Source organism: Mus musculus, chromosome 18 (assembly GCF_000001635.26).
Source record: "Mus musculus strain C57BL/6J chromosome 18, GRCm38.p6 C57BL/6J".
Taxonomy (NCBI): Eukaryota; Metazoa; Chordata; class Mammalia; order Rodentia; family Muridae; genus Mus; species Mus musculus.
Genome location: NC_000084.6, coordinates 34,040,492 through 34,055,853, shown reverse-complemented (window position 1 = coordinate 34,055,853; position 15,362 = coordinate 34,040,492). Strand labels below are relative to the sequence as shown.

At 44.8% G+C, this 15,362-nt stretch overlaps 1 long non-coding RNA gene and 1 pseudogene across 1 annotated transcript; one reads left to right on the top strand and one right to left on the bottom strand.

Moving 5' to 3' along the window:
- Positions 1-2,718: 2,718 nt before the first annotated feature.
- Positions 2,719-10,277, top strand: Gm50265. Its single transcript, XR_003952558.1, has 2 exons — positions 2,719-3,006; positions 8,782-10,277. It is a non-coding gene; the product is annotated as a predicted gene, 50265 (long non-coding RNA).
- On the bottom strand, positions 8,554-9,058 carry Gm6052 (predicted gene 6052; annotated as a pseudogene).
- Positions 10,278-15,362: the final 5,085 nt, after the last annotated feature.

Genomic DNA, 15,362 nt, shown 5'->3' with positions numbered 1-15,362 from the left:
GACAAGCACTCTGCCATTACTTACTTTAGGTACTTTGGCCAGTCCCAGGTTTCTCCAATGGAAGCTGGAAGAAGCTCTAATTTCTAACAACCAGAAAGGTTGGTTTTGATAGCGTACACTGCTACAGTTTGATTAGATGTTCCCAGTGGGAGGGAAATGGCTAAAGGGTGCTTCTTACAACTGGGTAAGATCTACAGTTGTCTCTAAACTAAAAGTCTACTTTTGGGGCTGGAGAGATGGCTCAGCGGTTAAGAGCACTGATTGTTCTTCCAGAGGTCCTGAGTTCAAATCCCAGCAACCACATGGTGGCTCACAACCACCCATAATGAGACCTGAAGACAGCTACAATGTACTTACATATAATAAATAAATAAATAAAATCTTTTTTAGAAAGTCTACTTTTGAAAATTTAAAACCAGCTCCTACCAACACTCCCAGGCCACTGGACGAGGAAGAAGAGAGATGAACAAACCCTCTGGTCATGTTTTTGCTGCACTCAGAGAGAAATAGGTGAGCGACAGTTGTGGTCTGTCCCCACACCGTCTCTGCAGCCTACAGATACAGTGATCAGGGCTCCATGTGTTTCTCTGGCCTGGGAGGAGTCACATAGAGGAGCCAACTGAGCTTGCTATAAATGAGAACACTTTTAGGATAATTGATTTAAAAGAAAAAAATTTTTGATTGTTTTCCCCCCTTAAAGTTCAATTTTTAAAGAAACCAGTTTTTTCTTATCGATGCCTAGCTTCTTATGGAAGTTTATATCAAACCTTACTATTTGTTTCAGTACTGTTTTGAGTAAATTTACAAATTGGCCTCTAAAATATGTAGTGGCCAACGACAAACCTGACAAGTCTCCTTACAGTCCAGCCAGCTCTGTGGAAGCATAAATTAAAGCTGTGATCACGTGGATGCTTATGAATTAATTGTTAATTGGCCTTTCACTAAAGGATCCATAGTACAGAGAATTAGAGATGAATAAGGCATAATTTCTTCTATTTGATGAGCTCATACGCTAGAATACAGACACATAAAAGCAATGACACCAAAATTGAAGCTATACAGGGAATCTCCCGGTGTTAGACCACCGAGGAGCCAGATTAGCCTGCACTCGGTGGCTCATCCTGCGCTGCCCTCAGGCCTCACACAATCCTGCATGGGTTTGCAGAAGATCGTGAGTTTCTTACTTAGTTTCAAAACTGTTTCTTTATTTAACTGTGAGCAGTTAATTATAGGACACTATGTGGTTTCAACTTTTAGGATTTGCTGTTTGAAATGCTTGCATTATCTTCCACCAACTTGTATAAAGCCCCACTTCTATCCTGATACGGTCCAGAGTGTTGGTGAATTGAGAGCCTAGGCTTTTAACTTCTTGAGTTCAAATCCCAGATCTGTGGCTTGTTGTCTGGCCAAGTCAAAGTTGCTTAGCTTCTCCATGACTTGTTTTCCTCAGCTGTAAGATGGAAGAGATAACGATGCAGCGGCCTCTCACTAGTCTCCTCTGCCCCTCATCCCCAGCAGGCTCTTGCTATGTGGCTGAGGTTGGCCTCACATTGTTAGTTCTCTTAGAGCTAGGATTACAGGTGGGACTTCCCTCCCTGGCTTACCTCCCATTAATTTTTAAAACCACTCATGAATTTGAACAGCATCAGGCATCGTAACATTTAAAAATATTTTGTATGCCTTTTTATTGTTTGTTTGATTTGTTTTTGTTTTTGTTTTTCTGTATAGTCCTGGCTGTTCTGGAACTTGCTCTGTAGACCAGGCTGTCCTCAAACTCATAATCTTTTTGCCTCTGTATCCTGAGTGCTGGGATTAAAGGCTACCATGCCCAGTTTTTATATGGCTGTTATCTGTATGCTAATAATAGTTTTAGCTGTATAATAATTATAACCTTCAAATGATTTCATTCTCCATCTACTGAGAACAAGTTCCACATTCTTGAACTTTTGAAGATGTCATGCCGTTTTCTCCTGGATGCATAATAGCTACACACACATTTGACTAGAGACAAATATATTGGATGTTGTAGCAAATACGATACTGGCAGGAAATAGTAGAATCCTGGAATTGAGTGATTTGAAGATATAGGGAGGAGAGAGACAGACAGAGACAGAGACACAGAGACATACTCACAGAGAAACACTGCTATTGTTGGCCCAGAAGGGCGAGGTAAGGGAGGAAGCTGTTAGCTAAGACGGCTGCTGGGCAGGAGCAGGCCCAGGATAACACACTGAGGAGGATTGGCTAAAAGATGCTCTGATCTCATGCTTGCTCTGAGCAGCTTCAGATCCCAGCACAACAGAAAAATCAGAGGCAAGAAAATCACTGAGGCGTGCCCAGGTCTGCTTGTCAAGGCTGAGAGTAGGGCCGAGATTGGTTTGGAAGGAACAAATCAAAGAAGCCCCACACAGAAGCCTAGTTATCCCAGGGAAAGCATACCGCAAAAGCAAACGCAAAACAAGGAAATTCGTCAGAGAAACAAAAAGAGCTTGGGCAGGTTAGCAACCTGTCACTGACAGCCTGCAAGGTTGAATTTAAACCTACAGAAACATGGCTGCAGATGCTGAGATGCGTCCAGGGAAATGTTGCTTTCAGGTGGAGCTAAATGAGAGTTCACAGGAAACGTCTCCTTCATGATATACAGCCAGAAGACAAGGGAGATTTTTCCCAGAGGGCAAAGCCAGGGTCAGAGAAAAGAAACCCCCAGTCTAAGCAGCAGGGCCTCATTCCTGCTGTCTGCAGGATGAAATGTGGCCTGCCTCCTCCATCCGTGACTTTACAGAGCAGACGGCAGTTTGCCTTTCTTCCTCCCCCACCGCACAGCGCACGTGTTCAGAGCAGACATCTTAGCTTTTCAACAAGTGCTCATAAGGACATGTGGACTGGAGACCTGGCCTTTGATCTCCACTAGGAGCTAGATGACAGTTCCGACCTGTTTCTGTAGAAGAAAGGATCAGTGTCCCGTGTGAACTGAGAGAGGGAGAATGGAAGAGCTTCGGATCAAAGGTTAGAGCGGAAGTGGACATTGTAGGGGCGGGGCCGTGTCTGTTACGGTGACCCTTCCCTCTGCGTTTCCTTACTGTCCCTCAGCCGAGGACATGCTGAGGAAAAGCGGCTTGCTTCCTTTCTCCTTGGAAAGGGAGTCTGATGCTTGGAGCAGCTGTCTGAGGACCATAGAGCAAAAAGATGGATGAGGCAATTCTTGGTTGTTAGTTAGCAAGACTTTCAGCCTGCACATTGTGATCTATGTAGACTTAAAATAACGAAATAACTGTCTCGTTGCCAATTTTTTTGTCCTAAGAACTTTGTTGCAGTAAGCAATTAATTCTACTCAATTTTCCTGGTGGTGGCTGCAGGCATTCCCACCCCAATGCGCGCGCGCACACACACACACACACACACACACACACACACACAACACACACACACACAACACACACACTCAGAGCCTTACATTTTAGTATGCCTTAAAGAGCTCAATGGTTGGGCCACTCCCAAACCTCCATGTGGAGCATACTCTCCTCTGATACTCCTGAGTTACTACTTACTAAAATCTATATTTCATCTTGTTGCCCTAGACCTAGTTTTGGGGGGTGGGGGAGGGGCTGAGGCCACACTGTCTCTCTGTCCCACACTTCTCAGGCTTGGTCCTGCTCCCTTCCCAGCATCCTTCCTCCCTAAGTCTCCTTTTCTCCCCCTTCCCTCAATCCTAAAGTCCTGCCTCTGTCTCCCTGCCCAGCCATTGGCCATTAGCAACTTTATTTACCAATCAGAACCAACGGGGGGCGGGGACTCTCAGAGTCTCACATGGGGACTCTTGTGCAGTTTTGGGAATCCAATTAAAATAATACAAGCATTAGATCAAATCCACAACAGAACTCTTTAAAGTCTGTGGCATTTCTGAGCCAGTCAGATGCTCAGTGGGTAAAGGTACTTGCTACCATGCCTGATGATATTTTGGCCATACAGTTCTAGGCCAAATAGTTGTAGCCAGAAAATAAAATAGAGACCAAATACCAATCGTGGACCCGTTGAAAGGGTTAAATTCATTAAAATGTGTAAACTACTGAGAAAAGCAACTCCTGCATGATGGTATAGGAAGGCCATCTTCATGGGAATACAACATGTGGTGCCATGCAGGAGCCTAGGGCCCAGAAAAGTCCTGTGTTCGGTTTAATAGCTAATGCTGTCATCTTGAAAGCCTTTACTTTGTTTAACTATTTTGTTTTACATGTATGGGTTCCTGGTACCCAAGGGTGCCCTGGAACTGAGGTTATAGACAGTTTTGAGCTGCCATGAGGGTGCTGGGAATTGAACCCTAGGTCCTCTAGAAGAGCAGCAAGTGCTCCTAGCCACTGAGCCATCTTTCCAGCCCCTGTCTTGAAAGTCTTAATAACTTTATCTGTGAACTTGATGGAACAATAGAGCCGGCACGTGAACACAGAGATGCACGTGACCCGTGAGTCCTTCCTTCCTCACTGTTGCCTTGTTCACACACAGTGTCCACCACACCGCACAAGCACAGGCCTCAGGGGGAAATCAAAGCAAGAACAAGTTAATTGCATTATACCTATGACTGAATAAGATGGCTACACCCAAATAACCCAACACTGTTCTGCCTGCAGACAGGACATGGGGTTCACAGGAACGAGGATTCGCAACCTCAATTCAGAGCACCTGAATCTATATCTCCCAGATGGCAATTCCTAAGAATCCTACTTACTTGCCAACTTTTTAGCTCTTGCTACAGAAGAGAGAAATATAAAAGGCAATAATATAATATATATAAAGTATAATATGTTAATAGTATATTCAATTAAAATATATAAAATGAAATATAATAAATATGAGAGAAAATAAAGCAGAGAGAAAGCTTACCTAGCCTTCTTTATTGTTTCTTCCCTGTGTCAGCTGTTTGCATTGGAAACCGCAATGCACACCATGACAGGAACAAGAGGACAACCCTTCTTCCTTGGCTTTTAAGCCCATTTCCCTCACCACTGAGGTAAAGAGAGTGCACTGGCAGAATATACATGGATCAGGGAGTAAAAACAAAAAGTGCCGAGTTCATTTTGTGCAATACTTCAACATATGAATTCAACTACAACATACAAGTTACAAAATTCCCTGAGTGTAAATGTCGGTTAAATGCTCATCTATTGCAGGGCTGCCTATCTGCCTCCACACTGGGGTGTTATGGCCTCTCAGTGCAGGCAGAATGCAGTCAGTGATAGCAGTCTCCAGGATACATTCCAAGGATCTCTTGTCTGGCTGGAATGAAAGTTTCCTCGGGACGCTTGCTGGTCTGGCCGGATCGGTCAGAGTGTTGCAGCTCTCCCAAGGGAAGCCCATGCAGGGCAGGTAGCCAAGGTCTCTCCTGTTACCAGAGCAGCGCCAGTGCCAGCAGCAGCAGTGGTGGCAGGCTGTGGTGAGCAGCAGCAGCAGCCAAGAGCTGCAGCCAGTGTCAGTCACTAGGCAAGCGGCAGGTAGTGGCTACAGCTGGCAGCAGTGGCGTGGGTGTGAGCCAGGCTTGCTGGTGCATCCAAGGTTCAGGGCTGAATGTTTTGGGAAAGAAAACTCTTCCCCAGAGTGTTACAGCCTCTCTCAGATGATTCTTGGTGAACTAACTTGTGCACTTTATTCCATGTGGATAGGGGCTTTGTAAACACTTTGAGAGTAGAGAGAGATTCAGGGGTAGATGCTTCCCCTCGGGTCAGTCTGAGATGCTAGGATGTTCTGCTTGCCTGGGGAAGGACTTCAGATGTTGTCCCTACCTGACTGATTGTCATGGTCTTCTTGGTGGGGTGTCATGGTATTTCAGATCAGGTGGTTTGCCAGGGAGCTGGACCCACACCTGCCATTCTCAATTCTGAGATTCCCTGGGAGTCTGATCCTGCTTTGTCTTACCAGTTGCTCTGTCTGGTGGCAAGGTTCACTTAGCCCACAATCTATCGACCTTTATAGCCAGCAATGTAAAACCCAAAAAATGTCCCAGGCCTGCTGGGGCATCCCAATAGCTCTAGGACTTGAGTGGCTGAGGCAGATGGAGAGCTGGAGCTCAGGAGCTCAAGACCAACTTGGGTCATAGCAAAGTTGCTATATTTTAGTATCTTTAGTAGCATCTTAAAAGATTTTGATCAAGGAACCTCGTATTTTGTGGTGGGCCCTGCCAATTATGCTGTTGGACCAGAATATGATGGGCACTCACCTCCATCCAGGACATGAACCGGAATGATAAACTGCCATGATAATTCCTATGTAGATATTCAACAACAATGCCTCAACAAACAGCCCTTGATTGAGGGGGAAAATACATTTTTGCTGAGATTCCGCTCTCACTACAAAGCATAGTTTAGTTATAGAGTCAGGTCCTGTAACCGTGAGAAAAAGACATCGTCTTCACATTTGTTCTGGCTTAGTCTGTTCTATGTTCCTTTGAAATAGAAACCACAGGTGTGTAGGCACCAGGTCTGATACAGGATAAGAATTATGAAGGGCAGATTCCCTGTGTGAAATCGATGCCATGAAATTGAGTTAAGACATCCAGCACTGCAGGGACCAGAGCCTGCTAAGTCATTAACGACTGACACGTGGCCGAGCTCCTAAGTGTGGGCTTCAACAGTCACTAAAGCCCCAACAATGATAGTGAAAGCATCCCCATGGCCACAGAACAACCGCTCTGCTCTGGTGTGGATCTGAGGTCTTTCAAGAGATCTCCAGAAGGCAGAGCAGCCATCACGTAAGTCGGTGAGCAGTAAAGGTTCATCTTGCTTCTCACATGCAGAAGCTGGGGCAGCTGGCAGGTAGATCACGAACTGTGAAGGCTCAGAGTTCTAGATGTTTCTGCCCAGTACAAACAAACAAATGTATGCAATAGTCTGGTGGCTTTTATGTTTTTCTTTTCTATTTGGGAATTGGTATTCAAGCGCTCTCTCTCTCTCTCTCTCTCTCTCTCTCTCTCTCTCTCTCTCTCTCTCTCTCTCTCTCTCTCTCTCTCTCTGTCTCTCCTATTTTATATAGAGGATTTTGGGTTATTTTGGCTTGGTTGAATCCAAAGATTTGCATGTGAAGGGAAGCTGAACCAAGGGAACCCATTGAAGGGCATAGAAGGTACCTGGATGACTTCCCCCTGTGAACTATGGCAGGAACTGCCTTACTGATATCCACAGAGGTCATGGAGGGCCACCTAGACTGTCCTGATCTCTATGCCACAGGTGCTGCCTCCTCCTCCCTCAAAACTTTAACCCCAAATTACACTCTTCTTTTCTGAGTTCTTAGTGTTCCACAGGTACACGGTGCCCTGTACTTACCTGGACAGGTGTACTCTCCTTCTCTCCAGTGCTCAGAGCATGGAAGCCACACTGACAGCATCTGTATGCCTCATGCTCTCCGTATCCTATGACAGAGGATGCACAGGTGTCTGCCGACAGCTACTCTTTCCATAAGACTCAAACTCAAATCTTCATCTGGCCAAGGGAACATCACCCAGACTCCGCCATGTTCCCTCACATCTCTTCCCTTCATCTCTTCATCTCTGCCTCTCTTCTTGTTAACCAGAACGGAGCAAACCCTTCCGGCCGGCCTGTACTCACATTAGCAAATAAGGATGGTGCTGTCAACTCTAGTTTATGTCACCGTGGGAAGAAGACTGATGTGAACATTCTTTTAGTCTGATTTTTGTTGTTGTTATTGCTATTGTTTTGAGACAGGTCTTTCCACGTAGCCCTGGCTATCCTGGTCACTCTGTATCCAGTATGGCCTTAAACTTAAGAGATCCCACCTGCCTCTGCCTCTCAAGTGCTGGGATTCATAATGTGAACCACTGCCACCCAGCCCGCTTAGTCTAAAGGCCTCTATGCTCTTGGCATGTTTGAGCAGAAAGTAAAAAAAATACTCAAAAGGAGTTTGCCATTTCATTTTTCAGTATTATGCTCTAGAATTAAGCAGAAGCAATAAATGAAACATATTTGTTAACAGGTGTGAGGGTATGGCATATCACAAAGGAATAAGATTTTTCTTGGTTTTATCTGAGTCCTAAGTGTTGAGAAATGTATGGAAAGAGCCCCTCTGTTGTAAAGAGAGATGCTAGACAATTCCTTAGGATCTGCAAAGAGACAATTCCAAACTTACCATGCTATCTCTTGTAGTTTTAAGCAGCATGGGTACTTCATGGAAGCCTAGTGCATTGAGACCTATGCTATGGCCTCCCAGTAGTGGGGGTGCAAGCCTCTCTTATGGCAAGTCTAACCTCTTAGGAATGAACAGCCCTGGAATGGAGGCAGTAAGGCCTCACAGAAGATTCTAACTTGTGACTGCCTAGGGTCGGAGGGTCTGGGGCCTGACTCATGCCTAGAGGCTTCTAGGGTGTGAAATCCTGTGAGGTTGCCTTAAGCAGGGCAGAGAGAGGGGCTATTCTGGGACACAAATTAGCCACATCAAAGCACATCCTGTGATGGATGTATCTGGGGATATAATATAGAAGGGCTTCCCATTCCAGATGAAAGCAACTTCAATGCACTGCTGTGCAGGGAGCAGGAACAACAGTGCCAACAGTGCTGGTCTTGCCATTCCTGGACCCAGAGTGTTCCATGGCTTCCACAATGTTCATGCCTTCTTTCACCTTCCCAAAGACCACATACTTGCCATCTAGCCATTCAGTCTTGGCAGTGCAGATAAAAAACCTGGGAACCGTTTGTGTTTGGTCCAGCATTTGCCATGGACAAGATGCCAGGACCTGTATGCTTCAGGATGAAGTTCTCATTCTCAAATTTCTCTCCATAGATGGACCTGCCACCAATGCCATTATGACATGTGACGTCACCATCCAGGCACATGAATTCTGGAATCATTCTGTGAAGGAAGGAACCCTTAGAGCCAAATCCTTTCTCTCCAGTGCTCAGAGCATGGGAGTTTTCTGCTGTCTTTGGAACTTTGTCTGCAAACAGCTTGAAGGAAATGTGGCCCAAGGGCTCTTTATCGGCTGAGAAGTCAAAGAACAGGGTGGGGTTGACCTTGGCTGCAGCAAGCAGTGAAAAATCGACATTGGTGTCTGCAAAGCCCCCCATTGCTTCTTACACTGCCTCTGCCATGTCTTTCCACCATGATGAACAGTGCCGCCACAAGCCAGGGAGAAAGGACCAGGAGTATAGATGGGAAGCTCTGAAATGGTGAGCCAGAATAAGTCCTTTCTCCTGTAAGCTATTTATTTTGGCTATTTTGTTACAGTGATTTAGAGTGTTGATGGACACACCCATGGCCTGTCTCTTCTACCTCATTTGACCCCAAGGAACAAAGGTTGCACAGTCTGTGGAAGAGGAAAATGCAGAATATGAGTTGAGATTTGTGAAGATATAATGGGCAGAGCTGACTCTTTCCTCTTCCCTATTGCTGGCTGTATCGATGGACAGACGCCGGGGAGATTAAAGTTTTCATTTTTATCACACTGTACTCATTAATCCTGGACCCAATAAGAAAACCCTTTTAAAATCTGAAAAGGTTTGAAAATCTTTGGGATATGCTGAAGCCCTCTCTTCCTGGGGTAGAGAAGGAAGATCTGACAGAAGATACCCAAAGATCAAAGTACGAGAGAAAGGAAGGCGCCTCCTGCCTGCATCCCACTGAGCTGGCTCATTCTAAAGGCTGTTATCTCTCACATCCCGCAGAGAAGCTGGAGGGAGAGGCAGCTCATACATAGAGGTCTCAGGTAAATGCTGCACTGGAGAGAATTTGAATCTCTGTGTACATCCATCACGGGATGTGCTTTGATGTGGATAATTTGCGTCCCAGAATAGCTGGTTACTCCACAGCTCACAGATCTGTGTACACAGGATCTGTGTACTTCACTGTTAAATTTTCAACCTCTAGGCACCAAACATGAGTCTTACTCAAACATGATGACAAGTCCTCACACCTTAGTAAGTCTTTCTTGTATGTGGAAAAACTGCCAATGCCTGTGTGTGTGTGATGTATTGCACATGTGTGTGCAGCTGTACATGCTCGTGCGTACATGGAAGCCAGAAGTGGATATCTGATGTCTTGTTCTGCCCTATTCCCTCGAGACAGCATGTTTCACTGAACCTGGGGCTATGCTGGCAGCCAGCTCCGAGGTTGCAAGTGTACAGGTGGCCATCCCTGGGGTTTCTTGTGGAAGTGCTAGGGATTTGAACTCAGGTCCTCATGCTTGAGCAGCGAGTGCTTTTTAACCACTGAGCCAGCTCCCCTGTATCATGATTTGCTTTTTATGCTTAAAATAAATATTTTTCTATTCTTCTGTGTGACATATTTGTTTTATAATTACGTCTTATAGAAAGGTTTTGCTTTTTCAGTTTTTATCACTTGTAGTACTAAAGCGCGTACGCAAATTTAAAAAAATATTTTATTATTTTTAATTATGCAAACATATGTCTGTATGTGGGTGTGTGCACATGAGTGCAGGTGTGCAATGAGACTAGAGGCGGTGGACCCCCGGGACTTGGCATTACGTGAGGTGTGAGCCTCCTGATGTGGGTGTTGGGAGCTGAACTTGGTTCCTCTGCAAGAGCAGTACATGTTCTTAGTTACCGAGCCATCTCTCCATACCTTAGAATTTCTTTTAAGTACTTAAAAGCAACTATTTTTGTTATAGACCAAACATAATTGGACTTTTTAAAGTGTCACAATTATTTCATTTTGAATTTATGGTATTTCAAGGCATAGCAAAACTTTTATTAATTAAAACTAAAATAATTTATTTTTTGCATGGCCAATTCCAGGGCCTTATTGGTTAGAGTCCAAAGCTTTATTTTAAGATCAAGAACTCATGGATTAATAATCTATCCCATGAGGAATGACTTTTTTTTGGTGGAAAATTGTGTATATTTAGAATTAGCCATCTGGTCTCAGTTTAGAGGATCCCAATCTTGTTGGCAGCGTCCAGAGCCTCATAATTAAGAGCCAACCAAACATATGCCCTCTTCTCTCCGTCAGGCCTTAACAGGGTATTGACTTTGGCCACATCGCTGTCATAGAGTTTCTTCACGGCCTGTTTAATCTGGTGTTCGTTGGCCTTGATACCCACCACAAACACAAGCATGCTGTTGTCCTCTGTCTTCCTCATGGCTGACTCGGTGGTCAGGGGAGGTTGATGATGGCGTAGGGTCAAGCTTCTCTCCCCTGGGTGCCCTCTTTCCAGGATATTTGGGCTGCTTCCAGAGCCGCAGGGTCTTGGGTCACCGGAAGGTGGGGGATGTGTGGATCTTCTCCTTTTTTGTGTGAACAGCTTTCACCTTCTTATCTTTCAAGGTCTTCACTTTGGCTACGGCTTTGGGAGGGGCAGGAGCTTCCTTCTTCCCTTTCTGCACTATCTTCATGAAAAGCAAAGAAGGACTTTATTTGTTGTTTAAAAAAAAACTTACGTTAATTGTTCCGTTTGTCAGTCTCTCTCTCTCTCTCTCTCTCTCTCTCTCTCTCTCTCTCTCTCTCTCTCACTCTCTCTCTAAAAAAGATTTATTTATTAGCTGGGCGTGGTGGCACACGCCTTTAATCCCAGTGCTCAGGAGGTAGAGGCAGGCAGATTTCTGAGTTCAAAGCCAGCCTGGTCTACAAAGTGAGTTCCAGGACAGCCAGGGCTATACAGAGAAACCCTGTCTCAAAAAACAAAAAACAAACAAACAAAATTTATTATATGTAAGTACACTGTAGCTGTTTTCAGACACTACAAAAGAGGGCATCAGATTTTGTTACGAAAAAAAAAAAAGAAAGTAAAAAGCCAGGCGTGGTGGCGCACGCCTTTAATCCCAGCACTCGGGAGGCAGAGGCAGGCGGATTTCTGAGTTTGAGGCCAGCCTGGTCTACAAAGTGAGCTCCAGGACAGCCAGGGCTATACAGAGAAACCCTGTCTCGAAAAACCAAAAAAAAAAAAAAAGATTTTGTTATGGATAGTTGTGAGCCACCATGTGGTTGCTGGGATTTGAAATCAGGATCTTCAGAAGAGCAGTTGGCACTCTTAACCACTGAGCTATCTCACCAGCCCATCTCTCACTTCTTATTTCCACATTACATATCACATAAGCAGGGAATTTCATTTAAAGCTATTTTCTTTCAGAATTCTTTCATAAGATAGTCTTTTGTTTTTAGCCTGTGAGATTTTATTGGAGTACACACGTAGGCTAGATAGTTTTACAAAAATGAAGTCACTCATGTCACAAATGAGGAAATGAATGGCAATGTAATCACTTAGAAGTTTTCTGATAGTCTCTGGTAGTTAACTGTGGAACTTTCAGTAAGCCATGAGTGGAATGAAGCCTTCATTGAAATACCTTGCTCAGACAATGTATCTTCGTAAGATAAGCATGGTTTCAGAGGAGAGGGAACAGTAGGGGCACCAAGCAAAGCCTGCTATCACGCAACTCTGCATGCGTTAAACAACATCGAAACATAACGCTGGTGCTTATGGAATCAGACCTAGCTCCATTAGCTTTAATTCATACAGGATAACATGGGGAAAGGAACCAGACTTCCAAAGTTCAACTAGAAGTTTTGGCAATGTGTGTGTCTTTCAGCAGAGAAAGTTGGGCTCTTCTCCATTGCCTTTGGCATCTTCATGACCTCATCCTGGAATTTGGCTCCAGGCTCCAATGGCTGGCTTTCATCAACCTGAAAATAATGCTTCTTTGTCCTTTGGGAAACAAGCGGCGACAGATTGGCTCTCTCTGCTAGAACCGTAGCTCGGCAGACTAGCCTTGCCCGTGAAATTCATAGGGAAGCATGGGATACAATTTGAGGAGTTAGCTGTGTGTGAAAATCTTTAATGAACTCAGCCACCTTGTAATTTAGCGGCTAAGAGGCAGCTGTTGGAACAGACTATCCATTAAATCTTTTCAATATGGGGCAATTTGACCTTAGTTAACGTATTGTAGAAAACAGAATTTCAGAACATTGTCAATTTCTGACATGAACATAGTGTAGTTACCTTATCTTACCTTATCAGATGCTATGTCAGCCACTGGTATAAAAACAAAAGGTGGTGTGATTCTTCCTCCTTAAAAATTAAACCAAATCAATCTTATTAAATTAAAGCTGCTTCAGGCAATTAGTATTCACTCACCAATCTTTGTTCTCTGGACCGTGGTGGGTAACTAAAAGAAACATCATTTCTGCTAATCTTTATGTATGATTACCTCTGAATATGGATGTTTTGGTGGTCCTGGGATTCAAAGGGAACCACAAAGACATGGAAACAGTGTTGCCAGAAGAAACACTGGAAGTTGGCAAAGAGGACTGGAAGGGTTTCACATAGTCCAAAGAACACACTGCCTGTGGCCGACTGAGTGCCACTGGGTAAGGCAGGGTTATAGCCAATGAAAAGCTTGGGGAATCAATGCATGTAATCTCTGTGTTGACTCATCGCACCTCGCTGCCACCAGCATCAGTTACAATCCAGGCCTGGTCGACAGGAGCTATCTTTGTCCACTCAAATGAGGAGGAATCCTTGCCACCATGATTGTGCTCATTGGTAGTGAGAGACAAACTCTTAAGTCCTAGTTACTTTGGCATTTTGTATTAAAAGCAGATTCTACTTCTCGGTGAACATATTGTATAGTGGGATAACTATAAGGGACAGTTTGAATCTTAAATAAATTCAAATATAAACTTTAGATAAAGTTGTATCTTAGGAGGATTGAATTATTTGCATCTATGGCCTCCAATTTTCAGTTTGGTTCTACATCCTTGACTTGAGAAGCCCTGTAACGCTCTCACACACCACACGTTCCTTCCTCCAGGCACATAAAGCATCCCCAGAGCTTACCTTGCGAAGTTGCTTCATACACTCCAAAACTGAGACATTCCACCCTCCAGGGAAGATCTTGATACAGAAAGGCAAACAACTCGAAACAGCTTCAGGAAGACAAAATCCCACAGCAGCCTGTGCCTATAACTGTGAAGAGGCTGCAGGCCTTTTGGGGACTCTTGAGACACTGGCAAACTTTCATACCCATCTTGCCTAAGCTGTTCGTCCTCTGTGTAACTTGATAAAGAGTGTTATATGGGATTGGGACAGAAAGGCTCAAGAGGCTTTTGAGCAGGCTAAGAAGATCCTGGCAGGGCAGGCTTATCAGTCTTGTGCCCCACTACCCCAGTGTCTCTTTTCCTTAGAAGTCACCAGATGTTCAAAGGCTATATATAGCCTGTGGCTATGGCAAAAGCAACAGGCTGTTGCAGGATTTTGTCAGTAACATTGTTAGGTATCATAAACATTTTACCAGACCATAATACACAGTCATTTTACAGCTGTGCCTGGTCCTTTTATCCTATATGGATTGATCTTCCACCCGCCTTCCTTTAGATGCACCTGTGTGTCTCTGTATAGACTCTCCAAATCCACAACGCACTCAGAAGTTGGCATTATGTCATCTACATAACAAAACATTTTGAGAAGATGAGCAAGAAAAGGCAACATCTGGAACTGCCATCCCATGACAGATAGTGGGATTATAAAGATGAACTTGGTGAAGCTCTCTGAAGGTCTGTCATCATGTGTCCTCAGCAAGTGTCAGGTGACCCCAGAAGTTCACAACTAAGAATGCCAAAGCCATACATAAGCAAGGTCTAATACAGCATGGAAAGGTTCCATTTTTTCTCTTTCCTTCTGTCCTCCCTCCCTCCCTCCCTCCCTCCCTCCCTCCCTCCCTCCCTCCCTCCCTCCCTCCCTTCTCTTCCTTCCTTCCTTCCTTCCTTCCTTCCTTCCTTCCTTCCTTCCTTCCTTCCTTCCTCCATCCCTACATCCTTCCCTCCCTCCCTCCCTTCCTTCTTTCCTTCCTTCCTTCCTTCTTTCCTTCCTTCTTTCTATCTTCTGTTTTCTGAGACAGAAGTTCTCTGTGTACCTTGGACTCTCTCTGTAGACTAGGCTGGCCTTGAACTCACAGAGACTTGCCTGCCCCTGCCTCCTGAGTACTGGGATTAAAGCCACTTGCCACTACCACCCAGCCCACCAACTTTTATCAATTGTTTTCCCCACAAATCAAGGTTGAGTACAAGGCTTGACTATGACTTAATTAGCTCCCCGTAGCCCTCAGTCATTTTCTCTGAACCATTATGTTGCCGAATCCTGTCCATGGAGTGCCCTACAATTCCCCACCTCTGATGAACTCAGTGGGCCTAACTTTTAATCTGCTCAGACTGCTCAGAGCCAAGGGGGGGTGGGGAGCAAGGCCCTGCTCTCCTCAGATGTACCTGCTGGCTCCCTGGGTCAGAGTGGCCCTGGGTTGACATGTGACTATAGCTGAAGTGGTTGCCTCTAATCCACCATGTTTCGTTGTTGGGGGAGTTCCTGACTGGACGAACCATCCTCCTTTGTCTTGGGGGACTCATTACCCACCTCTGGG